The sequence below is a fragment of the Saccopteryx leptura genome, chromosome 1 (assembly GCF_036850995.1).
Source record: "Saccopteryx leptura isolate mSacLep1 chromosome 1, mSacLep1_pri_phased_curated, whole genome shotgun sequence".
Lineage (NCBI taxonomy): Eukaryota > Metazoa > Chordata > Mammalia > Chiroptera > Emballonuridae > Saccopteryx > Saccopteryx leptura.
The window spans coordinates 320,143,852-320,170,354 of record NC_089503.1 but is presented as its reverse complement, the minus strand read 5'-3'; the positions used below and the strand labels follow the sequence as shown (position 1 = coordinate 320,170,354).

The 26,503-nt window shown below is 38.3% G+C and overlaps 1 pseudogene; it reads right to left on the bottom strand.

The window, feature by feature from the left end:
* LOC136388412 (E3 ubiquitin-protein ligase HACE1-like) overlaps positions 1–26,270 on the bottom strand; it is a 91,868-nt pseudogene extending 65,598 nt beyond the window's left edge.
* Between the last annotated feature and the right edge of the window lie 233 nt (positions 26,271–26,503).

Below are 26,503 nucleotides of genomic sequence, written 5' to 3'. Positions count from 1 at the left end.
TCTTTCCTGGCTTCCAAATTTTCCCAATTATATTTTTATGAAACTGTTGATAGTCACAGCTTACTATTCACAAAAATTAGTATGTCAAGATTCAGAAAGCCCAAACTATCCTCCCAATGCTCACTCTGATTTGAAACCAGAACTATAAGAAATCACCCATCTAATCTTGAATCCTCTATGACTTGGACTGGGGAACTTTGGTTAAAAGCCCTGAGTAAATGTCTCTTGGATGCAAACACCAAGAAAGTGTGTGTGGGTGACCTTTGTGCAGACACAAAGGAATGTGTAAAGCCAGTAGCCACGGCCACCATCACAGCCAGCTGGCCCATGCAGGTTCGCATTAGATTCGGATGGTAATGAAACAACAGAGCCAAGAACTGGTGGGCCCTTACCTTTTTATTTATTTATTTTTTTTTGTATTTTTCTGAAGCTGGAAACGGGGAGAGACAGTCAGACAGACTCCCGTATGCGCCCAACTGGGATCCACCCGGCACGCCCACCAGGGGCAACGCTCTGCCCACCAGGGGGCGATTCTCTGCCCCTCCAGGGCATCGCTCTGTCGCGACCAGAGCCACTCCAGCGCCTGGGGCAGAGGCCAAGGAGCCATCCCCAGCGCCCGGGCCATCTTTGCTCCAATGGAGCCTCGCTGCGGGAGGGGAAGAGAGAGACAGAGAGGAAGGAGAGGGGGAGGGGTGGAGAGGCAGATGGGCGCCTCTTCTGTGTGCCCTGGCCGGGAATTGAACCCGGGACTTCTGCAAGCCAGGCCGACGCTCTACCACTGAGCCAACCGGCCAGGGCCAGGCCATTACCTTTAATCCTAGCTTGCACCCAGAGGGCAAGAAATACACACAGTGGGAAAACACTTTCCTTTCCATTCAGAGCTTCAAAAGCCACTGACTTATCCGAGTTTCCTAGAATCAAAAGTTTCTAGCTCACCAGCCTTTTTCACCATCTCCTTCTATCTGCACAAACTCTGCACAAACTGGCTTTTCCTTCAGCATTCCGCCATCTTGGCTGCTTCTCTCCTCCACATGGCCTTTCTCTGCTCTCCCTCCATGGGCTCTTCCTAGAACATAATCACTCTTCCCAGGAACAAAGTGATCTCTCCTTTTAAAACCTTTATGTGCAAAAGCCCTCCCCCAACACACATTAATATAATCACGCCCATCCCAAGCAAGAAGGGCAACTAATATTATCACCTGGGCGACAGGCTTCTATTTGGGCAGTGCCATCTTTAACAAAGTGAGCATAATATATTTTATCAGCCCAACAGAATGCATGTGAATGGGCTTTAGAAAATTAACCTAGAGGTTCTGGATTGCCCCTTTCTTTGTGCTTGTTAATTAGCAAAAGAAAAAGAATATTCTGATCATTTTAGCCCTTTCTCCATGTCAGCAAAATGGCCATTAATCATTCTTCCCCTTGTCACCTGATCTCCCTCCCTTGTAATCCTGTTACCTCTGTTCTGCTTCTGATAATAAAAGCTAAGGGAGAGGGAGATTCAGGTCTCTCTTTTGCTTCCCTTTGGCAGGCCTCCCACTCTCTTCCTCTTGACATAGTTTATGTCTTGAGCAGGTTTTTTCCTTGAGTATGTTTTTTCCACATGACACTGGTAGTTCCCAGCAGGCTGGAGTACTACACAGAACTTCCTCCTACTTCAGGCAAGCTGAGGTTTCCAAGGCACTAGGTAAAAATCTCTTAACACTGAAAAAATGGCTAAATGTTCAGATAACTTCTAAGATAAATGAGAAAACTAATAACAAGATTGTATGGCCACAGGCCGCCATCATGGCCATTCACATGGAGGTTCTCATTGAATTCAGACAAATGGTAAAGAAATGGCGGAGTCGGAGGATGGTGGGCCATTACCTTTAATCCTAGCTCACACCCAGCGGGCAAGAAAATACACACAGTGGGAAAACACTTCCCTTTCCATTCAGGGCTCCCAAAGCCACTGGCTCATCCAAATATTCCTAGAATCAAAGGCCCCACCAGCCTTATTCACTTCTGTTCCCCATCTCCTTCTCTCTGCACAAACTGCACAAACTGGCTTCTCCTTCAGCACTCCGCCATCTTGGCTGCCTCTCTTCTGCAATGCTGATGGTAGGATCTGAGAGACAGCGCCTCTGTTCTGCCCCATTTTATAGTGTAGAAATTAAATCCTTTAAGCCAATATACAAATAAGAAAGTCTCTGATACAAAACCACTTACCTGAGGCATAAATGGGATTCCTCATAAGAGTGCACCACCTCCTATCATGCAACAGTTAAGGGTGTGGGGAAAAGCTTAGTTTTGAGAATATCTTAGTATTAGAAGGATGTTGAAAAGATCTTAGTATTAAAAGGGTGGGAAAGGCTTAGTCTTGAAACTAAGCCTTACCAGGGGTCTCAAACTCGCAGCCCACGGGCCGCATGCAGCCCGCCCACCAATTTTGTGCGGCCCGCAGACTGGCCCGCAGATTAATCCACGAAGTTTGATTAGTCTGCGAGCCACACAAAATTGGTGGGCGGACCGCACGACCGCGAGTTTGAGACCCCTGCCTTAGACTATAAGGAGGTTGTGAGCTTACAGCCTATCTCCCACACCTAAAGCAAACTATAAGCGAGCAAACATATATATCATATTTACAAACATATATATCATTATTTGACTAACAAAGATGTTAAATAATTTCACCTACTAAAAACACATGACCTAAAAACCTATTAGTTTTAATGGAAAACCTATTAGTTAATCTTAATTGAGCAACATGTTACAGTACCTAGTTAATAAAATGAAAAGCAGGGATCAATTGCTACCTTGGAGCCTGACCAGGCAGTGGCACAGTGGAAAGAGCATCTGCCTAGGATACTGAGGACCCAGATTCAAAATTCTGAGGTTGCCAGCTTGAGCACAGGATTGCTAGCTTGAGCGTAGGATCATAGACATGACCTCATGGTCGCTGGCTTGAGCCCAAGGTCACTAGTTTGAGCAAGGGGTCACTAGCCTAACTGGAGCCTCCCTGATCAAGGCACATATAAGAAGCAATCAATGAACAACTAAGGTGCTGCAACAAAAAACTGATGCTTCTCAACTCCCTTCCTGTCTATTCCTACCTGTCCCTCTCTCTGTCTCTCAGTCTCTGTCTCTCTCACTTAAAAAAATATTGCTACCTTGGACAAATGAGGTAAAAATTAAAATGATATTTCCAAACTAACATTACAGAAACTCAGCAAATGTTTAAGATTTTTACAATTTGAATCATCCCACAATAAACAGAACACCTTATATACATAGATGACAATGTAATTTCTCTTTTTATCCTTATAATTCAAAGGGCAGGTCATTTTGCCATTCTCTAAAGCAGGGATAGTCAACCTTTTTACACCTACTGCCCACTTTTGTATCTCTGTTAGTAGTAAAATTTTCTAACCGCTCACCGGTTCCACAGTAATGGTGATTTATAAAGTAGGGAAGTAACTTTACTTTATAAAATTTATAAAGCAGAGTTACAGCAAGTTAAAGCATATAATAATCATTACTTACCAAGTACTTTATGTCGGATTTTCACTGAGTTTGGCAGAATATAAAACAACTTACTATAGTTAAATCTATCTTTTTATTTATACTTTGGTTGTTCCACTACCACCCACCATGAAAGCTGGAATGCCCACTAGTGGGTGGTAGGGACCAGGTTAATGTTGGGCAGATAAAATGTATTATGCTCACTTTGTTAAAAATGGCACTGCCCACGTGAGGCCATCGCCCAGGTGATATTAATGTGTGTTGAGAATCCTTGTAGCCTGGGGCTTGGTTTTGGGATTAAGCCTTTCCCACCCTTTTTGATGTGGGGTGGTACAATCCAATCATGCCTCAGAGAAGTGACTTTGTATTAGAGACTTCCCTATTTTGTATATTGGATTAGAGGTTGTGAAGCTACACTATAAAATAGGGGCAGAACGGGAGCTTGCTCTCTTGGTTCCTGGGATGATTAGCATGAGAGAGCAGAGGGAGCAGAGCAGAGAGCAGAAAGAGGCTGTGTGGCCAGGAGAAGCAGCCAAGATGGCGGAGTGCTAAGTGAGAAGCCAGTTAGTGCAGAGTTTGTGTATAGAGAAGGAAGGAGATGGGGAACAGAGGTGAATAAGTCTGGTGAGCTAGAAACCTTTGATTCTAGGAAACTCGGATAAATCAGTAGCTTTGTGAGCACTGAATGTGAGTGGGTTTTGGAGCCCAGTGTGTATTTTTTTTACTTGCCCACCGGGTGCAAGCTAGAATTAAAGACAATGGCCCACCAGCTTTTGGCTCCATTGTTTCTTTACCGACTGTCCGAATCCAATGTGAACCTGCATGAGCCGGGCTGCTGTGATGGTGGCCCTGGCCCTGGCTGCTGGCTTTACAGTTAACTACCACTGCTCTAAAGAGTCCACACTTAATTCATAAAATTATATGGAAAGAGATTAATAAATTCCTTAAGAACAAAACTGTTGTTTTTAAAAATTAGCTGAGTTTTATAATAAAAATGTTTTAACAAAGTGACTGATCAGAATTTAAAAGATAGTTAAGTGATCAGAGGCAAAAGTTGTCAATAATGCAGGAAATGATGCCTTAAAAAGAATACAAATATTAACAAGTGAGATAAAATAAATATATATGGGTATATATGTACATATATAAATATATATATAAATAGATATGTGATATTCAAAGCAGTTAAGATTTCATAAAAGAAAAGCTAAAAGTAAAACAGTGATATTCTTTTCCATTCAGTTATATCTGTATAACTGGATAGGTAGAACACTAACATTAAGCGTTAAATGCTTATAGACAAGCTACTCAGCACATACTTATTTTCTGATATCATCAGCAAATATATAGCAAATTCAACTTTTAACAAAAAGTATCAGACAACTGTAAATATAAATAATGGTAACCATATCTATACCTGATTTGATTTCTCTATTCATCATTATAAATGAGTAGAAAATCATATCCAGGGTTGATTCAGTAACTAACAGCATGAACCACACCAAAGCACATAAAGAACAACTTTGTGTAATGTGAATGTTTGCGCAGTAAAACTCACTTAAAACAGCACTGAAAAAAAACACAATAATTTAGATTAGAATTTCACACAGACAGCAAGTTATCACTCCTAACTAATGTTCAAGAAGTGGTACATGTATGTGAAAAGCCAAAATTTAAATTACAAGATGCATAACTTCCCTTCTTCCAGGAGGTGGCACAAGAGGGGAAGAAAAAAGAAGGAAAAAAAAGTCAGTGAACACTCTTTCCTACACTGATTTCTTTTCCAAAGAAAAGAGAGTGTGTGAAGCAGACAGCAGAGGCAGAGATACTTATTCATACCTTCCCAAAAGGTTATCATACTTACTCTAAGAATTAAAGAATCTTCTTATGTCAAAATACTTGCAAATCATTTATTAGTGTCTGCCAAAAATTTTACATATAAAAATCATTTAGCATAACTCACTAAATTAAATTTGAATTTTTATACACAGTAAAGCTCTCAATCATAACTAGTTTTGGAGGAAGTGGTACATGAAAGCAGTTATATCCCTATTTGGATAGATAACCTCTACTTATACTCAAAAGACTGTTTAAAGAAACACATATTTATGAACCCAAAAGCAAAATTTATACTATGAAAATTTCCTAAGATAAATTAGATTTAAAAAATTAACTTGGAAAAAGTTACTATATTACACATTTGTTCAAAATCTGACTTACTTGAAAATATAATACCTTGAAAAGCATTAATAATAGCAATTATAGCCATGTTGATTTTGTTTAATTGATAAAATTATAATTTAACATGAGTAGCAACACTGCTTTGGGTTTTATATGTAATCATTCTTTCAAGGATTCCATCCATAAATGTGCTTATACAGCTGAAGCATTAAAAAATGTTCTAACAAAATACATATCTCAATGATTCTTCCTTGAAGTGATCCCAGGAAATAACTGTTGGCAAAACCAGTAACTGAAAGTAACTTTATTTTTTAAAACATACATAGATACAATACATAACACACACATGATTTTAAAATCTAAATAAAATGAATGTGTTCTTTCTTTCTGAATAAGAAATCTTTTTTAAAAAGCATGACAGTGGCCCTGGACAGGTTGCTCAGTAGATCAAGTGTCAATCTGGTGTTCCAGATGCAGGGCAGGTACAAGAAGCAATCAATGAGTATACAACTAAATGAAACAACTAAGTGAAACAATGACTTGATGCTTTTCTCTCACTTTTCTCTCTCACTCTCACTCACTCTCTCCCTCCCTTCTTCTCTCCATTCTTCTCTCTCTCTCTCAAATAAATAGAAAAAAAAATTTTAAATATCCTTACCCTTTGAATAAAACACTAATAGAATTGTTTTTTGAGAGAGAGAGAGAGAGAGAGAGAGAGAGAGAATCAGAGAGAGAGTGATAGGAACAGACAGACAGGAAAGGAGAGAGATGAGAAGCATCAAGTCTTTCTTGTGACACCTTAGTTGTTCATTGATTGCTTTCTCATGTGTGCCTTGACCAGGGGGCTACAGCAGAGTGAGTGACCCCTTGCTCAAGCCAGTGACCTTGGGCTCAAGCCAGCAAACTTGGGCTTCAAGCCAGCGACCTTAGGACTTGAACTAGCGACCATGGGGTCATGTCTATGACCCCACACTCAAGCCAGTGACCCTGTGCTCAAGCTGATGAGCCCGTGCTCAAGCCGGATGAGCCCATGCTCACACCAGCAAACTCAGTGTTTCAAACCTGGGTCCTCCACGCCCCAATCCAATGCTCTATTCACTGTACAACCACCTGGTCAGGCTAAAATTAAATTTTTACTTCTAATAAAAAATATAAAAGCTCACCAATTAAGACTTGCTGTTGATTAAACAGAGGTTAAAGGAGGAAGGTGTGTGCCTAACTTAAAAAGTGATATGGGTATGAACCAAACTTATTTCCCGTGTATGAAGTTTCTGATTAAAGAATGCATGCTTTGTCAAATTCATCTCTTTTACATCTCTATTTTCATAACAACATCATATACTTTTCTGACTTGAAAACCTGGATTCTTCAAGTTTTATTCTTATTGTAGCTCATATCAATTCCATTACTTGGAGAGGATGGACCAATTCGAAAGACATGACAAAATATCCTCACAATCCTTAAAAGGCTCTTCTTTTGAGCATCATAATTACTAGATAGGCTAAAAGTTAAAATTAAAGTAAGAACATGTTAGATAGAATAAAACAAACTACATCTTAAAATATTTATTTTAGAACATTTTCATCCCATCATAATAGAGCACAGAATATCTTGTTTAACAGAAAGTCACTAAATATATAGTACTTGTATTACATGTGAATAAATTACTAATTTTTAAGCCACCAGAATATAACCAATGATCAAAGCATAAAATATGAAGAAAATCACCACTATAGGACAATTGGCTTCTTAAAACACCAACCAAAAGGCAATCTCCAACCTTTATATCCAAAAGTATATTTGTAAATTAAATTTATTCTTTAAAACTCTGAGAACATTTCACAGGGAAGCAATAGTAGAAATTGTTTAGGCCAACCCAAAATTCAATTGTACAGGCTGAACTCTCTACTCTACTATCTATAACCCCACTTCCTCTCCCCCAGAATAATAAACAATTTTTCACATACAAAACATTCAAAAATTGAATAGCCTTAAAGTTACTGTGTTGGGGTGATACTGGGTTGTCTTGTGGCTCTACATAATATAGGAACTATACCTCACTATAAAAAATTTTTAAAAAGACTCAGGCCCTGGCCAGTTGGCTTAGTGGTAGAGCGTCGGCCCAGCGTGTGGCAGTCGTGGGTTCAATTCCCGGTCAGGGCACACAGGAGAAGTAACCATCTGCTTCTCTACCCCTCACCCCATCTCTCCATCTCACTCTTCCTCTCCTGCAGTCATGGCCTGAGTGATTTGAGTAAAGTTAGCCCTGGGTACTGAGGACAGCTCCATGGCCTCACCTCAGGCGCTAAAATAGCTTGGTTGCTGAGCAACAGAGCAGCAGCCCCAGATGGGCAGAACACTGCAAGGTAGAGGGCTTCCTGGGTGGATCCCGGTCAGGGCACATCCAGGAGTCTGTCTCTCTTGCCTCCCTGCCTCTCATTTAATAAATAAATAAATAAAAAGATTCAAATCCAATTAACACAAAACCATATTATTTATTTATTTATTTTGTGGCAGAGACAGAGAGAGTGAGAGAGAGGGATAGACAGACAGGAAGGGAGAGAGATGAGAAACATCAATTCTTCATTGCAGCTCCTTAGTTGTTCACTGGTTGATTTCTCATATGTGCCTTGACTGGGGGGCTACAGCAACCAAGTGACCCCTTGCTCGAGCCAGCGATTTTGGGCTCAAGCTGGTGAGCCTTGCTCAAACCAGATGAGCCGTGCTCAAGCTGGCAACCTTGGGGTCTCGAACCTGGGTCCTCCACATCCCAGTCCGATGCTCTATCCACTGCGCCACCGCCTGGTCAGGCCACAAAACCATATTAAATATAATACAAACTCTTGCTGAAAAATCATAAAGCCCTTCAGAATCCCACAGTGCTTGGGGATTGGTCATCATTATAAATATCAATCGTTACTCTTCCACAGAGAAACTGTAGGGGCAGTCTAAATTTGTATTTAATCTAACGTTAGATATTTTAAAACATTTTATTGTTGTTGTTTAGAGAGTGGTTTTATTTCAAAATCTCTAACATCAGTTATTTTGTATTACAACGGCTGCACAAAAGCAGAGTAAAGAGTTGCATAAGATTTTGGGCAAAATGGTATGCTTGTCTTTGTATAATTTAATTATCAAAGCTTATCTTATCTTCCCCTAAGTGCATTTTATCCAGTTCATTAAAATGTTTCTCTATGATATTTTTTGGTCTCTTTTAACATTTAAAAACAATACTCATAGACTAGAAATGTAGAAATAGCAAATACCTATTGTTAAGTATTTCAGTTTGGTAAACACCAAATCAGAGGGTATTTCCTATCCCTCTAATTTGACATGTTGGCCAAAAATTTCCTGACATTTTTCACCTCAATATGCATGTTGTCTTCTCATTCTAGAATTATTAATTGTTAAAAAGTCAATAAAAATTAGCTATCAGTTACAAGTGCTAGTAAAATATAATAGCTATTGACTGGGAAAGCTACAGCACATTAGCAAAACTTTTTTTTTGTTTTAGTAACTTTGAGTCAAATGTGTATAGAATCACTAGTTTTGTTTGCGCTTTTTACATATTTGTCTTACTAAGTATTTCTAACTTTATAAGATTGTTGAGACTGACAAAATAGAAAAGTTGTTTGGTTGAAACTATGGCCTTCTTTTACTGTATTGCAGGTCTTGGAACGATTAACTACAATGACTCAATTCTTCTCCATCAGAAATGTGTGATTTGATTTTCCTCTGCAAAAGTACTACATATATATAAATATTTGTTTTAAGTGCCTGATCTGTTTGGTGATGGGCACACAACTCAATCAACAGTCCAAATGCTATATAGATGTTTCACCTGAAACCTATGTACTTTTATTGATCAATGTCATCCCATTAAATTTAATTTCTAAATAAAATCAATATATAAGAAGGAAAAAAAGTACCTGATCTGGAGTTATCTTAAGGTAAGAAGTATGTTCTTACAATGGAATCTTAAAATTATCAACTATTAGCATAGCCTAACAATTTTATATTACTTTACCCAGTTTAAACTTCTCCCAGGCTGATTGGTTGATCTAAAAAAAGTCATTTTCCACTTTCCAAGTAATGAAACATTTCTTTTGTATTATACTAAAAAAATCATAAAATCCAAACCTCACCATACCGTTCCCAGTTAATTATAAAATAATTTATTCTAAGCCACCAGGTCTCAATATAAAAGTTTAAATATTAGTTTCCTAATTTAAAGCCCTATTGATGTACCTACCTACCACCCTTGGTTTTTATATGAGAGTACACTTCCATTCTGTGTCCTACTTAGCAAAGGCTGTGATTTCTTTGTTCAATTGCACATTGTTAACTATCTTTACCTTTAATTGTAAATATACAGAAAGAAAGATAACTCACTCAATGAAACAAAATATGTGCAAATAGGTCCTCAGCAAATATGTATTATCTTTATCAAATATTCAAAAATCAGTCAGACAAAAAGGCTATTTGTTTTTCCCAAAGTGTGAGAAACAACATCACAATTGTCACTAATAAATATGTATAAATCAGTTATTTTCTTAGCTAAAATTTCTATTAAAGTAAACAGCCAAAATTACATCACATTGTGTGTTAAGAAACATAAAATGATTCACAAATAAATGAACAAAAGACAATCTGCAAAAATACCATTAAATATAAACTAATATAATACTGAATGTTAGTTGTAATTTTAAAAAAAAATTTTTATTGGGAGGCTGGGTGAAAAAGGTGAAGGGATTGAACAAAGAAAAGAAAGGCACAGACAATAGTGTGGGGCTTGAAGGAGGATAAAGGGGATGGGGAAGTAGAGGAGGGTAGAGAAGGGTTAGATGGTAACGGTGATAGAGGGGACTTGACCATTAAACATAATTTGGAAGGGGGAAATAATTTGTATTTAAGATCCTCTTAAGCATTTACCCTGCTAGCTGGGAGATAATAAAAATTTACCTATCGGTCTCTGCCCCCAGTTCCTGGCACAGAGCTCCTAAAATCCTTATAATCTCCTAAGTGATTAAAGCACTGGGAGCATCTTTTGTTCTAATATTTGGTCACTGATGTCAACTTCTAACACAGTGCTCCTAAATCCCTTAGAATTTCCTGGGTGATAGCAGTGTCTTTTGTTCTACTGATGTGACTGACTCTCGGTGGGCTCCGAGAATGGAAGCTAGTCACCAGAAAAGCCAAGGCATGATTAGAAGATTGGAAATTTTAGGTCAATGCCCACCGCACACACACCATTCTTCAGAGAGAGGAAGGTGGAAATGGTATCAATGCAACATGCCTATGTAATGAACCCTCCATAACAAGTAAAAAAAATACAGGGTTTAGGGAGCTTTCAGGTTAGTGAACAGATCCATGCCCTTGGAGGGTGATGTACCCCAACTCTCGGGGACAGAAGCTCCTGTGCTCAGGACGCTCCCAGACCTTGCTTTAAGTGTCTCTTTATCAGGAGGTTCATCTTTATCCTTTATCCTAACCTTTAATAAATTGGTAAATGTGTTTCCCTGAATTTTGTGAGCTGTTCTAGGAAATACTCAATACCAACACGGAGGAGGTCATCAGGACTCCCACTTTGTAGTCAAGTCAAAAGTTATGGGTAACCTGGGAACCCGGTACTTGCAGTTGACATCTAAAGTGTGGCGGGGCACCTGACCAGGCGGTGGCGCAGTGGATAGAGCGTCAGACTAGGATGCAGAGGACCCGGGTTCGAGACTCCGAGGTCGCCAGCTTGAGCGCGGGCTCATCTGGTTTGAGGAAAAGCCCACCAGCTTGAACCCAAGGTCGCTGGCTCCAGCAAGGGGTTACTCGGTCTGCTGAAGGCCTGCGGTCAAGGCACGTATGAGAGAGCAATCAAGGAACAACTAAGGTGTTGCAATGCGCAATGAAAAACTAATGATTGATGCTTCTCATCTCTCTCCGTTTCTGTCTGTCTGTCCCTGTCTATCCCTCTCTCTGACTCTCTCTCTGTCTCTGTAAAAAATAAAATAAAATAAATAAAAATTAAAAAAATAAAAATAAAGTGTGGTGGGGCAATCTCATGGGATTGAGCCCTTAACCTGTGGGATCTGATGCTATCTCCAAAGTAGACAGTGTCAGATTGACTTAAATTGTAGGACACACAGCTGGTGTTGCAGAATTGCATGGTGTAAGGAATAAAAGACCACACAGCTGGTGTCAGAAGTATTGTGAGTGTGGTAGAGATTTGAGAGTAAAGGAGAAACTCAGGAGGAGGACTAGGTTTTCTCAAACAGTAACAGTACAATAAATTCTATCAATACTAACAACCAATACTTAATATTGATCCCAACAAAAAGGTTTGTACAGAACAAAAAGGCCATAACAGATTCAATAAAGCACTTGAATAACAGCATTGTAAGCGACAAGACTGTACAGTTTAGCAAAGTATCTTTAAAACTTGTACTGGCAATAGATCCCTTTTTCCTACCCTGTTTCTCCTGTTCCACTGACCTGTCATTTTTTTAAGTGTTTATTTTACTAATTTTAGAGGGAGAGGAAGAAAAGGAGAGAGAAAAACAGGAACACTGATCTGTTCCTGTATGTGGCCTGACCAAGGATTGAACCAGCAATCTCTGTGCTTTGGGACGATGCTCTTATCCACCAAGCTATTCAGCCAGGGCTTAATCTATAATTTTTAAGAGCTAGAATAGAACCTAGGATCTGCTGGTTCTTCAATGTTTTAGTTTGGCAAATCATTGAACTTCAATTTTCTTATATATAAAATAGAGCAGGGGTCCCCAAACTACGGCCTGCGGGCCGCATGTGGCCCCTGAGGCCATTTATCCGGCCCCCGCTGCACTTCCGGAAGGGGCACCTCTTTCATTGGTGGTCAGTGAGAGGAGTACTGTATGTGGTGGCACACGGTGGCGCTTACATACAGTACTACTTCCGGTGATGCCGGACGCACGCCTCTTGGCTCCGGAAGCGCGTCATATCACTTGTTATGGCTAGCAGTGACAAATATAAAACCAGACATTGGCCATCTCATTAGCCAAAGGCAGTCCCATAGTTCCCATTGAAATACTGGTCAGTTTGTTGATTTAAATTTACTTGTTCTTTATTTTAAATACTGTATTTGTTCCCGTTTTGGTTTTTTACTTTAAAATAAGATATGTGCAGTGTGCATAGGGATTTGCTCATAGTTTTTTTTATAGTCCGGCCCTCCAACGGTCTGAGGGGCAGTAAACTGGCCCCCTGTGTAAAAAGTTTGGGGACCCCTGAAACAGAGATAACTATCTAAATCACAAAGTTACTATGAGGTATAAATAAAACAATATATGTGAATGTTCCTTAGCTTAATAAGCGTTAAAAGTAAACTTAAAATAAAAACATACATACATAAAAACATAAATCTTTCTGATTACTTGGAAGAGCAGAATATGGAACAGATTTAAGTAGAAAAACCAAGTTGTCTAATGTAGGAAAACAGGTTAAAAGTATTATGGCGGTATTTAAAATAACTATCATTATCTTTAGCGTTATTCATTTATATTATCATCACCTTCATAGTTATCATCTCTGCTTCTATGTGCCAGACACTGTGATTGGCACTTTAAAGCACCTTATTATTTCATTCTTACAACAATTCATTGAGATATTTACTATCATTTTCCAACAAGGAAATAAAATCCTGATTAAACTGTAAATTAAACAGGGAGAGAGCTTATCTGTATTAACCATGAGCACCTAGCAGATAGCCTGGTGAAGAGTAGGCACTCAAAAATAAGTATTGCATGGATGGATGAATGATGAAGGGAAATTCTGGAAAGTTACATGCTGAAGTCATACAGGAAATGGTGTCTGGATTTACACCTGAGTCTGGTGTAAATATTTTTACTTAGTATGTCTGAATCTTGAAAGTCCTCAGCAAGTAAATGGATTAATGGAAACAACTAAATAAAAGGAAAGCATTATGTCAAGCTGGAATTCAATGACACTTAATAGACAGAGTCTAAAGAAGACTCAGAGGTAGAAATAAATTTTAAAAATTAGCAAATGATATATTGAAAAAAACTAATGAAGAAAGACTTTATGGCTAAAAGCACATAAGAAGGTGACCTTGATACCATTAAGTATGAGGGGACTAGCCAAGATCCTTCTAAGTAAATAGTACAAAATGTGATTCTGGTCTGAAATATGTATATGAAAAGTCCAAAGGGAGATAGAAAAAAGGCTAAAATAATGGATTTGACAATGTAGCTGACTTATGGAAGCAGCATGTAGTTGGAAAAGTCCAGTTGCAGCTAACAGAAGAGAAGACTATGACCTAGTAAAGGCTGTCAATGTATTCCCAGAGAAAAGGGGGGGATGGAGGGGGGGGAGGAGCAAAGGGATAAAATGGGAATGGAAAGAGACTTTGCATGGGGTATGGGGGTGCACAATGTGGGGGGGTTGAGGGTGTTATATGGAGTGGGACACTTAAAACCATGTCAACACAATAAATTAAAAATAAAAATTAAGAAATAAATAAATATAAAAAGTTTAATTTAAAAAAAGACTGTCAGCCCAGGCCGGTTGGCTCAGTGGTAGAGCGTCGGCCTGGCATGTGGGAGTCCCAGGTTCAATTCCCGGCCAGGGCACACAGGAGAGGTGCCCATCTGCTTCTCCACCCCTCCCCCTCTCCTTCCTCTCTGTCTCTCTCTTCCCCTCCCGCAGCCAAGGCTCCGTTGGAGCAAAGTTGGCTCGAGCGCTAAGGATGGCTCCATGGCCTCTGCCTCAGGTGCTAGAATGGCCCTGGTTGCAGCAGAGCAACACCCCAGATGGGCAGAGCATCGCCCCCTGGTGGGCATGCCGGGTGGATCCCGGTCGGGCACATGCAGGAGTCTGTCTGACTGCCTCCCCGTTTCCAACTTCAGAAAAATACAAAAAAAAAAAAAAAGACTGTCAGTGTATTAAGAAGTGCAAAGACTACTACAATGCAGAAAGTTTCCAAATTAATAATGGGCTAAATCTGTAAGATACGAAATAACACACGAACCATTTCTAAATGGCTGTTTATTCCTGATTGGAGTAGCTAACCACATACAAAAAGTGTAGTTGCTGGAAAATGTAATATATTGAATATATAAATGCAAATATTACAAAGGCATTAACTCCATGAACTTAGTGATGAGCAATTAAAACCAGGTAATTTCTGGAAAGAGAAAAGAACTACAAAGGGGAGAGAGTTCAAGGAGAAAATTTTATAGGGAATCATACCTAGTTTTATATATTAGCGATAAAGGCTCTTAATCTAATTTCTTGGTTCTTCTTTATGTACATTTTACTTACAAGACTGTTCTGAACAATCATTTCATAAAATTCTAGACACATATGCCCATATACACTTAAGTAATTTTAGTCTCTTGAGGAGACTAAAGTATCCTCTGTAAAAGTTAATTGCTCCGGTCCTTTAAAACAAAACATATAATGACATGTCAGCAAATGTTTAAACATTTACCATGGACAAAAGACACCCAACAAAATTAAATTATTACTAGAAAAGCCTTAGAGGAGACAAAAGCTGACAAATACAGCTACCTACTAATCTGTTTATATTTTCAAACACCTAAGCAGTTTATAGCCATTTCTGTAGCAACTTCAGCAAGGCTTGTAAAAATCTTTAGGTACTGGCTTTCACTTGCTGAGACAAATGTTCTAGAACTTGCTGTAACTAAATTTTTACAATAAAAAAATGTGATGATGTAATAATCCATTAAATTTTATCAAGAAATTATGTTTCTATTAATTTAATAAGTATTCCAAAGCTGATTAGCTGAAATCAAATCCTTTAAAATTATTCTGTCCTGCATAAATTCAAAAGCTAATGTAGGCCCTGGCCGGTTGGCTCAGTGGTAGAGCATCGGCCTGGTGTGCAGGAGTCCCGGGTTCGATTCCTGGCTGGGGCACACAGGGGAGGCGCCCATCTGCTTCTCCACTCCTGCCCCTCTCCTTCCTCTCTGTCTCTCTCTTCCCCTCCCGCAGCTGAGGCTCCATTGGAGCAAAGATGGCCCGGGCGCTGAGGATGGCTCTGTGGCCTCTGCCTCAGGCGCTAGAATGGCTCTGGATGCAGCAGAGCAACGCCCCAGAGGGGCAGAGCATCGCCCCCTGGTGGGCATGCCGGGTGGATCCCGGTCGGGCGCATGTGGGAGTCTGTCTGACTGCCTCCCCGTTTCCAGCTTTGAAAAAAAGAAAAAAAAAAAAAAAGCTAATGTAGAGATATGATATAAAATCTTTGTTCAAAATCCCCAAGTAAGAAAACAGTAAAAAATATAAACAGAAGAGAAATCACCACATTTATTTATAGAAATTTAATTCTAAAGTTTAAGAGAAATTTAAATGCTGTAATTTTTCTAAGAGTAGAGCTATTCTAAATATAGAGCTCAGTAAACTATTAATTATCAATCATAATATGATATTTATCCTTAGATTCTTTTCCTCTACCTATGGGGAATATTCTTTTTTTTTAATAAATTTTTTAAAAGACTTCATTTATTCATTTTAGAGAGGAGAGAGAGAGAGAGAAAGAGAGAGAAGGGAGGAGCAGAAAGCATCAACTCCCATATGTGCCTTGACCAGGCAAGCTCAGGGTTTTGAACTGGTGACCTCAGCATTCCAGGTCGATGCTTTATCCACTGCGCCACCACAGGTCAGGCCAGGATTATCTTTAGGAGAGATCAAAATCCCTGAGAAAAGAAGATTCATAGGACCAAGTATTAGCATAAAGTTTATAATTATTATATAATCCATACTTATCCTATAATTCAGATAAGCAAATTTATTATAACTATTGAAATAGTTATAATATATTTATTATATTATTATACATAATATTTACCTTATAGATATTACAATATTTACAATAATAAAGTTAAGAAAGCCTGACCAGGCCGTGGCACAGTGGATAGAGCATCGGGCGGGGCCTTGGAGGACCCAGGTCTGAAACCCCAAGGTCGCCAGCTTGAGTGAGGGCTCATCCAGCTTGAGTGCAGTGTCACTGACTTGAACATGGGATCATAGACATGACCCCATGGTCGCTGGCTTGAGCCCAAAGGTCACTGGCTTGAAGTCCAAAGTGTCTGGCTTGAGCCCAAGGTTGCTGGCTTGAGTAAGGGGTCAATCACTCTGCTGGAGCCCCCCTGGTCAAGGCATATATGAGAAAGGAATCAATGAACAACTAAGGTTCCTCTATGAAGAATTGATGCTTCTCATCTCTCTCCCTTTCTATCTCTCTGTCCCTCTCTCTCTGTCTCTGTCACAAACACACACACACACACACACACACACACACACAAAGAAAAGCTAAAAGAGTTGAATACTGTTACTTGGCGATCATGACTTGACAAAGAAGAATGATGGTTTAAGGGACTATTATTTTATTACAAAGGTTTTAATAAAAATATTTTAAGATATACTATTCAGGTACTGCTTCTTGAATTTACTTCTATCGCAAGAGGAATTCTAAAATCTATATAATCTATATAACATAATAGATATATTACATAGAACTTTATTATCAGCTATACAATTCTTTTAAGCTGAGTACAAGTGGTCTGGTACAGCTTTCAAAAAAAATAAACATTGGCCCTGGCCGGTTGGCTCAGCGGTAGAGCGTCGGCCTGGCGTGCGGGGGACCGGGGTTCGATTCCCGGCCAGGGCACATAGGGGAAGCGCCCATTTGCTTCTCCACCCCCTCCCTCCTTCCTCTCTGTCTCTCTCTTCCCTTCCCGCAGCCAAGGCTCCATTGGAGCAAAGATGGCCCGGGCGCTGGGGATGGCTCCTTGGCCTCTGCCCCAGGCGCTAGAGTGGCTCTGGTCGCGGCAGAGCGACGCCCCGGAGGGGCAGAGCATCGCCCCCTGGTGGGCAGAGCCTCACCCCTGGTGGGCGTGCCGGGTGGATCCCGGTCGGGCGCATGCGGGAGTCTGTCTGACTGTCTCTCCCCGTTTCCAGCTTCAGAAAAATACAAAAAAATACAAAAAATAAATAAAATAAAATAAAATAAATAAACATTTGGGTCATTTTATAAGATAAAGTCTGTTTTAGCCTTTTAATCATGGCTGGATTCCCCCTTTTTGTTGTTTGACCTAGAAGTTCTCTGTATGGTCCTGAAACAGGATAATATTTACTAGTTATTATAGAAATTATAAATAATAAACTACCTCTCAAAGGCTCAAGAGAGATGAAAGCATATATATCAATATGCAATTAAAACCTAGCTATCCAGAGAAAAACTGAAATAAAATAATTATTAATTAAACATACTATAAATTCATAAAAATGATATAGTTGTTAAAACTATATAATGATAAAATAATATGAATAACCTTAACATATGCCTGAACACTGTGCTGCTAATAAACATTATCATTTCATTTAATCCAGTCTATGACAAGTCAGTATTCTCTCCACTGTACAAGCAGGAAACTGAGTCTTAAAGAGGTCAAATAATGTACACTCCAACACACAAATAAACAGGGAAGCAGTAATTAAAATCTAAGTCTATGTTTATAACCATGATGTTACTTACCAAAAAATAGGAATTCTAATTTTCTGAATTCACATTACTAAATATATTATGACTCATTTGGCCTATCTCTATAAGCTATATTAATCACAGATGATCTACTAATTCCCTATTAAATAACTGCCTAAACAGCTTTTGTGTGTAGTTTTTAAATAATGCTAAAACCATATGCTTTTTATAATACTTTTCTACTTTTATTTATATTGCAGAGCTTACTGAATAAAAATAATTTAGCCATTAGACTAACAAATTCCTCTGCTGTTCTCTTCAACATAGCAGTGAGACAAACTTGGGGCAAATCATAGCAAGAAAGCATGATTTACAACATGAATTGTTATATGTTCCTGTCATACCCTTGTATATAGAAAATACTCTACAAAGACAGTAGAAATCCTTTCTGTTCTTTTGAGAGGGAAAACACTTAAGAAAGTGGAAATAGCTTATTCCAGTATTTTTTTTCCATTATAAATCTTTCTGCTTTTCTGTTTTAACAAAATTATAACAATTAAGATCCTCAAAGTACTCAACTACTAAAAAAAATTTTTAAACGTTTTTAATAGCTTCACTTGTAGCCCTGGCTGGATAGCTCGGATGGTTTAGACAGCATTGTCCTGAAGCACAGAGGCCACCAGTTCAATCCCCGGTCAGGGCACATAGAGGAACAGCTATGTTCCTGTCTCTCTCTCCCTTCCTCTCTCACTAAAATGAATTTTAAAATTTTTTTCAATAGCTTCACTAGTAAATTGTAGATAAAATGATACCTGAAGACAGGGAGAAAAACCCATTTCCCTCAGAGTACAGAAAAAAATAAAGGGATTTGATTATGAAAAATAAAAAATCTCCATGAAGCACAAAAATGAGTGAAAAGTCATAATCTTTGTGAGGAAAAAAATGTTTGTTTGCAGATTTCTTTCTGTAAAAGCTCTGAAACAGGAGGAGAAAGTCTAATGCAGAGTTCAATTATCAATTAAATGGCATAATGGGGCAAGGAGCAAGAAAGTCACAAAGAACCTAAATCACAATTTTTTTAAATGTCCAGCCTATGTAAATGATTTATATATACAAAAAGGATAAACTAACTTAGTAACTAGTAAAACTCAGGTGGATGAAATTGAATATTTCTTAAATTAAATACATAACAGCATTTGAAGAAACAATACTAGATTTTAAACTATACAGAATAAGGCAAAAACATAATTGAACAGAATAAATTCTGGATTCAACTAAAATCTCTGAGATTTCTCAAAAGCAAAGATTTTCAGCAATAAATTAAAAAACAAATCAGGTATGACCTTTTATAAGGATCAGCACTGTCAACAGTCCCTACACTTAAAGGTACGATAGGAAAAAGTGAGATTCAGAAATGTAAAGGAAACAGCAGAAAAAAACTGGTAGGAATGATACAGCATTTGACTAGTTCATTACACCTTTCAAATAAAATTTCAATGTCTATTATGTGGTAGGGACAACTCTAGAAGCTGGAGCAATGAACAAAAGGGACAAAAATCTCTGCCTCTATGAAGACTACATACTAGTGGAAAAGGACCAAGAGGCAAAAGAAATAAAATATGTAGTGTGCTAGATGGTGATAAACCCACCCAGGAAAATTGATAGAATTTGAATGACAGATTTGAATTCAATTTGTTTCAGCAAATATTTCACCTCTAAACCCCTATACACAAATACTTCAGTGAAAACCGCATTGTGTCTGCTTAACAGACTAAAAACCACTAATTCAAAAAAAAAACATAACTGTGATTTACAATGGTCATAAGTTCTGTTTTCAAGATTTTATGGCTTCTCATTTACTTGTAAAAATTAAGCTCAGCAGCATACAATTTAGTAAGTGTATACATGTAAAAGTATACCAATGTAAATATTGTGACTGATAGCTGATTACCTACATTTTTCAAGTTATCACAACATATAATTTTAAGAGCTACACTGAAATGATTTTATGTGCCTAATTTAGTCACCAAAATATTAAAATAGTTAAAATAATTCAGAACTTGAAATTCCCCTCATCCTTAAAAATATCATTTTCTTATTCTTAAATAATCTACAATGGGGGGGGGGGGGGTCTTCTTCCTCACAGAATAAGAAAGTGCTGGGAAAGAACCTTGAAGGAAAAGCATTGAAAGGGGCTTTTCATATGGCCTTCAAGAAATCCTTAGGAAGAAACACATTTTCAACAGACTTCATGACCTTTCAAGTGATAAAACAATACCCTGAGTAGAAAACTAATGTGCAAAGCTAATGTTTGGGTCAATCACAAAAGTCATTTAATTGGCAGTGACTAACAAAGACCACCTGTGTTCAATACACTGATAAATTACAAAGTAAGAAATCCAAGGCAGCCCTACTTTATCAATGTCAACTCTCTAAACAACACTGATCAAAGTAAAAAAAAAAATTCAATATTAAAACTACAATTAAAAATCTATTATGGGCCTGACCAGGCGGTAGCGCAGTGGATAGAGTGTCCGACTGGGATGCGGAGGACCCAGGTTCGAGACCCCGAGGTCACCAGCTTGAGCATGGGCTCATCTGGTTTGAGCAAGGTTCACCAGCTTGAGCCCAAGGTCGCTGGCTCGAGTAAGGGGTTACTCGGTCTGCTGAAGGTCCACAGTCAAGACACATAGAGAAAGCAATCAATGAACAACTAAGGTGTCACAACGAAAAATTAATAATTGATGCTTCTCATCTCTCTCTGTCCCTATCTATCCCTCTCTCTGACTCTCTCTCTCTGTCTCTGTAAAAAAAAAAAAAATCTATTATGGAATTATCATTCGCTGAAAGACCAAACAACAACAAAAATCACACATTTTTGTTTTATCTCTTATTAAAAATAATTCTGGCTATTAACCAATGTTGCCCCAATAAATTTAATTAAAATTTTTAAATTATGAACATCAGAAAAAAATTCTGATGACATGACTTGAGAGCAATGCACAAATAACTTAAGTGCTAAGAAAAATGGCCAACTCACAAATCAATGACTGGTTTATATAGGTCTTCTCTGCAATCTGTCCATATAACACTATAGAGACTTTGAACTCTTATGTAATATCTAGCAAAAAGCCAATTATCCAGTTGTGTGAGAAAAATCAGAATAATAAGAAAACTTTCTATTATTGCTCACATTTCCCAAAAGTAATAAAGGAGAATTCTTACATTAGAATAAATAAAATTATAAAAAATGTTAAAATGTTAGTCTATCTACCTTTGTTCCTTGAGGCTGATCTAATTAATATTTCTTTCAAGTAAGCATGGCTGTCCTATAATCTCTGGATGAAAAAAATAAAAAATTTTAAAAGTTTGGAAGCTAGCTAAAGATATAAAGAGAGCTGACTGAAAATAGGTGAGCACTATTCCTTAATAAGCCTACCTTTCAGCAAAAAATGCAGTCAGCTCTATCAAAGATAGTCTATAATACAGTGTCAAAGGACTGCTTTTAAGTTTCAGGAGCTTAAATCTACTCTAAGCAGGGTTCAGCTACCGTTATGAAGCTTCATATTCAGCTATATAAATTTAGTATATAAAATCTATTCTGATAAATATAAAAATTTCTTTTATAAGTAAATTGAAACTCATCTATAAACTAATCATGCCACATATTTATAAATTTGAGACTGAACCATCTGACAGTTCTCTCAGGTTTCTAAATCTAAGTTTTTCCAGAAAAACAGTAAGCAACTATTTGTGGAAATGCAAAACAATAAATTTTAACTAATGATAAAGGGAAAAGTTACCAAAAAGTAAATCCAACTTATGGCCAAAATAATGGGAATCAATTATACCTATGTAGAATAATATTAGGTTTCACTCTTCTTTCTAAAAATGAGATTAAAAGTCAAACCACCATGAGGCCTGGCTGATTGCACAAGAGGAAATGAATTCAGGATCGGGACAGTGCTCTCTATCCTTCACTTGCAGAGTAATCTCATCCATAGTATTAATGGTAGTGATAGTAACACAGTAATATAGACAGTAATACCAATATTATTATTGCTCTTAAGTGTCTTCCAACATGTTCACAACACTTTTCTTAATTATGTAATCAGTAAACAGAATATACCTTAACAGGTACATAAGGCAGGGGGAGAAAACGTTGCCAATGACTATGTAATAATCCAGCTGTATAATTAAACTTTGTAATGATTAAAATCAATATTCCAAGACAAATCATAGTTTTAGTATTGTACAGCTAATAACAACTGACCTAAGGAAAGTTATAAAGAATTACATTTATATTAAGGAATTGTTATGATGATTACTTACACCTGGTCACTTATAAATAGGAATAGAAGTAGTTGAAAATCATAGTACTATGATGTTGCAAGGACAAATAAAGATCAGTGTGTACTCTTCAACTGCCCAAACAACTTCCTTCCAATAAGAGAATGATGAGAGCCTGACCTGTGATGGTGCAGTGGATAAAGCATCGACTTAGAACACTGAGGTCACTGGTTCAAAATCCTGGGCTTGCCTGGTCAAGGCACATATGGGAGTTGATGCTTCCTGTTCCTTCGCCCCTTCTCTCTCTCTTCTCTCTAAATTGAATACATAAAGTATTTAAAAATAATAATAAAAGAGAATGATGAGACCTCTATCTTGGCTTACCGCTAATGAAACAGATGTGTCTATATGAAATCATAGCAAAAATTACTCAATTTCTTAGTTATGACAAAAATGAATATTTCAAATCTTTTCATTTTAAAAGTTATGTAAATCTGAAACACATTTTTGTCTTTAAAACAAGAATACAGTATTCAATAACAAATTCTACAAAGTTTTAGAACTCTTAGACCGTTATTCAAAATCTTATCATGCACCTTTGAGATTTACCTCAAAATTAGGTTAGCTAGACACTTCAGAGGATTTATCATATGTCTCTATAATCTTAAAATAAATTGTGTTTTTAAATAGTTTCCTTCCCCCTTTCAAGTTTTATATTTCATTTTATAATCAATATTCAAGCTTTAAGCTTAAACATAAACTGAATTCTAGAAACCTATGGATACCAGTTTTGAATACCTTTTAATAATTTTATGCAAGAACTGGTTACTCTGAGACAATGAAAAGGCCATTTCAGCCTGGCCTGTGGTGGCTCAGTGGATAAAGCATTGACCTAGAAAGCTGAGGTTACTGGTTCAAAACCCCGGGCTTGCTCGGTCAAGGCACATATGGGAGTTGATGGTTCCTACTCCTCCCCCTGATCCCTTTTCTCTCTCTCTCTCTCTCTCTCTCTCTCTCACTCTTTCTCTCTCTCTCACTCTTTCTCACACACACTCTCTCTCTCAAATGAATAAATTAAAATAAAAAGTAACAATATTGTTAAAATTTTAAAAAAAGAAAAGACCATTTCACTTGCCACTAAAATAAGTTACTATGATACTTGACAAAGCATTTTGGACTCAGTATTCAACTCATGGAAAGATATACAAAGAGTTAAAAAAGATCAATAATCCCTATCCTGTAATAACTAATAACTCAATAAATCATATCCAACTCAAGATAAAAGGATATGCTTATCTACTGAAATCTGAACTTGGCACAGAAATATATGAGCAATTATAAAACACAGGTAATATTAACACAATTATTGACACAGATTTTTAGAGGTACAATTCAGCCTGGAAGCTAAAAGATAGACTAATTTTTCAAGATTCCTTCTGGCCCTAATTGAAGGATTAAAAATGAAAACAATGATTCAGAAAACAGCCAGTTTTAAACATTATCTGTATATGATCCTTGCAGATAATTATAATTGATCAATTATGACAGAACAGAATCTCACTCACTAATACAGTCAAGCACAAGTCAACCTAGTTTTTTGTAAACTTCCTCCTTTACTATATCTGCAAAATCTCACCCTGCAAAACTTATCACCACAGTGAAGTCAGGCTCCCTATAAATCTTCTGAAAGTACAATTCTTCAAAGGCATTTGGCTATGAAGAATTCCCCCTTACTTTACCACACCTGCTTTAGGTTGCAAACCATATGGAATATATTATACACCCACTAACTACCTTTCAATAACTTCAGAAGGCAATTCTAAAGTTCTAATGCAGCCTGTAATGCACATGTTTTGAAACAAGATTTTCTATGTCATTCTTTCTTCTTCAGTGATTCAAGGCAGCTAAAATTAGTTTTTGTAGATCATTTCTAACCTGAATTCCAGTCTTTTCCTATACAAGTTCCTGGGCAACAGGTAGGGTTTGCCATCTCAGTAAATGACACTCCACTTACCTGTTACAGCAAACAGTGTTTATATTAAAGTAGGTAATTTCTGTCCTATGAGAGCTACCAGTAGGACTCATTCTCTAATATGCAAGAGTTGCTTAAAAACCTGGCCCACTCAAGATTAGAACATTTCAGGTAATATTTTGCATACAGAACATTTTTTTAAATTTAATAGTGAGGACTCTGAAAAAAGTAAAAACTAATGAGAGAAATACTACTTGAAAACACTAGGTTAGTTTTCAGATAATAAAAGACAAAAAAATCAAAATGAACATTGATGTTCAGAAGAAATTCCAGGGGAAAAATCCTATATCCCTCCTTTCATCAAACTCTTATTAAATATAACATAATGTCAAAGTTAGTCTCACTATCGTGTGTGTGTGTGTGAAAAAGACACAGATAAAAAGAGGAACAGATAGGGAGAGGAAGGGAGAGAGATGAGAAGCATCAATTCTTCATTGAACCTTAGTTTTTCATTGATTGCTTCTCATATGTGCCTTGATCAGGAGGCTCCAGCAGAGCTAGTGACACTTTGCTCAAGCCAGTAACCTTGGTCTCAAGCCAGAGACCAACCTTGGGCTTCAAGCCAGCAACCTCTGGGCTCAAGCCAGCAACTATGGGGTCATTATCTATGATCCCACACTCAAGCCAGTGACCCCACAGGCAAACTAGTGATCCTGCAACAACCTCGGGTTTCAAACCTGAGTCCTCTGCATCCCTGTTCAATGCTCTATCCACTGCCTGGTCAGGCTTAAAGAAGTGAAATGTTCTGTGAATTGAGGTCATACATAAAAGCATCTAAACATATAGGAACCCATGTGAGTAAAAGTGTTTGCAGAGATGGAAATCTAAGGTCCCAGTAAAAATTCTCCCACCAAAAGACAATATACAAAAAAATAAACAAACAAATTTTTTATCTTTGTAGTTGGAAGTGGTATCTTTGTTTGGTGTTGGTCTGTGTTGTTATTGTTTTGATTAGTAAGTAAATAACATTCTATTATCAATAATAATAAATGTAAAAAAAAACCTGGAGAGTGACGTCAGAGAAATGGCGCCATGAGGGATGCTCCTGATATCTCCCCTTGAAATTTCAACAACTAAAGACAAAGAAAAAAATCTAAGGAGTATCTGAAATATAAACACACCAGACAAAGGTATGATTGGGCGAGAAGGTGGCTGAATATATAACCCACTCTGAAGGAAGTAAGACTTAGAATGGGGTATTTCGCTTTCCTCACTGATCTGAGGAAGGGGCACTTTCATCTGAAGCTGAGCGAAGTGGAGGGTCTGGGGCAGAGGGAAGGAGCAGAGCTAGGGTGAATGATCAAGCAGAAGAAAGAACATGCCAACTCTGCCTGAGATCATGGACTAGGGGCACGCACGGCAGCAGGCTGTGACAAAAGTTACTGGTGCGGGGTGCTTGCGGGAGCCGGTGCTGGCGCCAACAGCTTTGCGTGCCCCCAGTTCCGCGGTTACGGGTGGTGTGCGAGTGGCTCCACCTGGCACCTCTGGCGTGGGCGCGTGCACTCGCAGGCTGGAGCGCTTGGCCCAAGATTATCAACAATAGACATCCACGTGGGCTGTTGCCAGCATCTTTGTGCATTCTGAGCTCCACAACCACCAGCACTGTACATGCGCAAAGGCCAGGATCCCAGGGCCTGGGACTGCCCAGACGGGGCGCCTACGCACAGGGCTGATACAGGCTTCAAAGTGCATTCCTGCATTCCTGGCTCTGACTGAGATCAGAGGCGCTGTGCGCCTAAGTGGGCGGGTGCAGGCCTCTGTGTGCACTGAGGAAGTCATGGGGGCTGGGCACACGTGGCTTGTTGTGGGCTACCAAACAGTGCACAAGGGAGAAGCCTGCGGAGATTAGCCCCCTGAAGCACTGAGGCATACTAGACATGCCTGGGGGCCCTTAGAAAGGTACCTGATCTGCAATCGGCTCCCAGCCCTGCCTGCTTTCACAGGTGGCTCTGGTTGGCATACTCTTCCCCAGAACTGTGCTTGAGCAGTAGTGGGGGAAGGACCTGACTGTT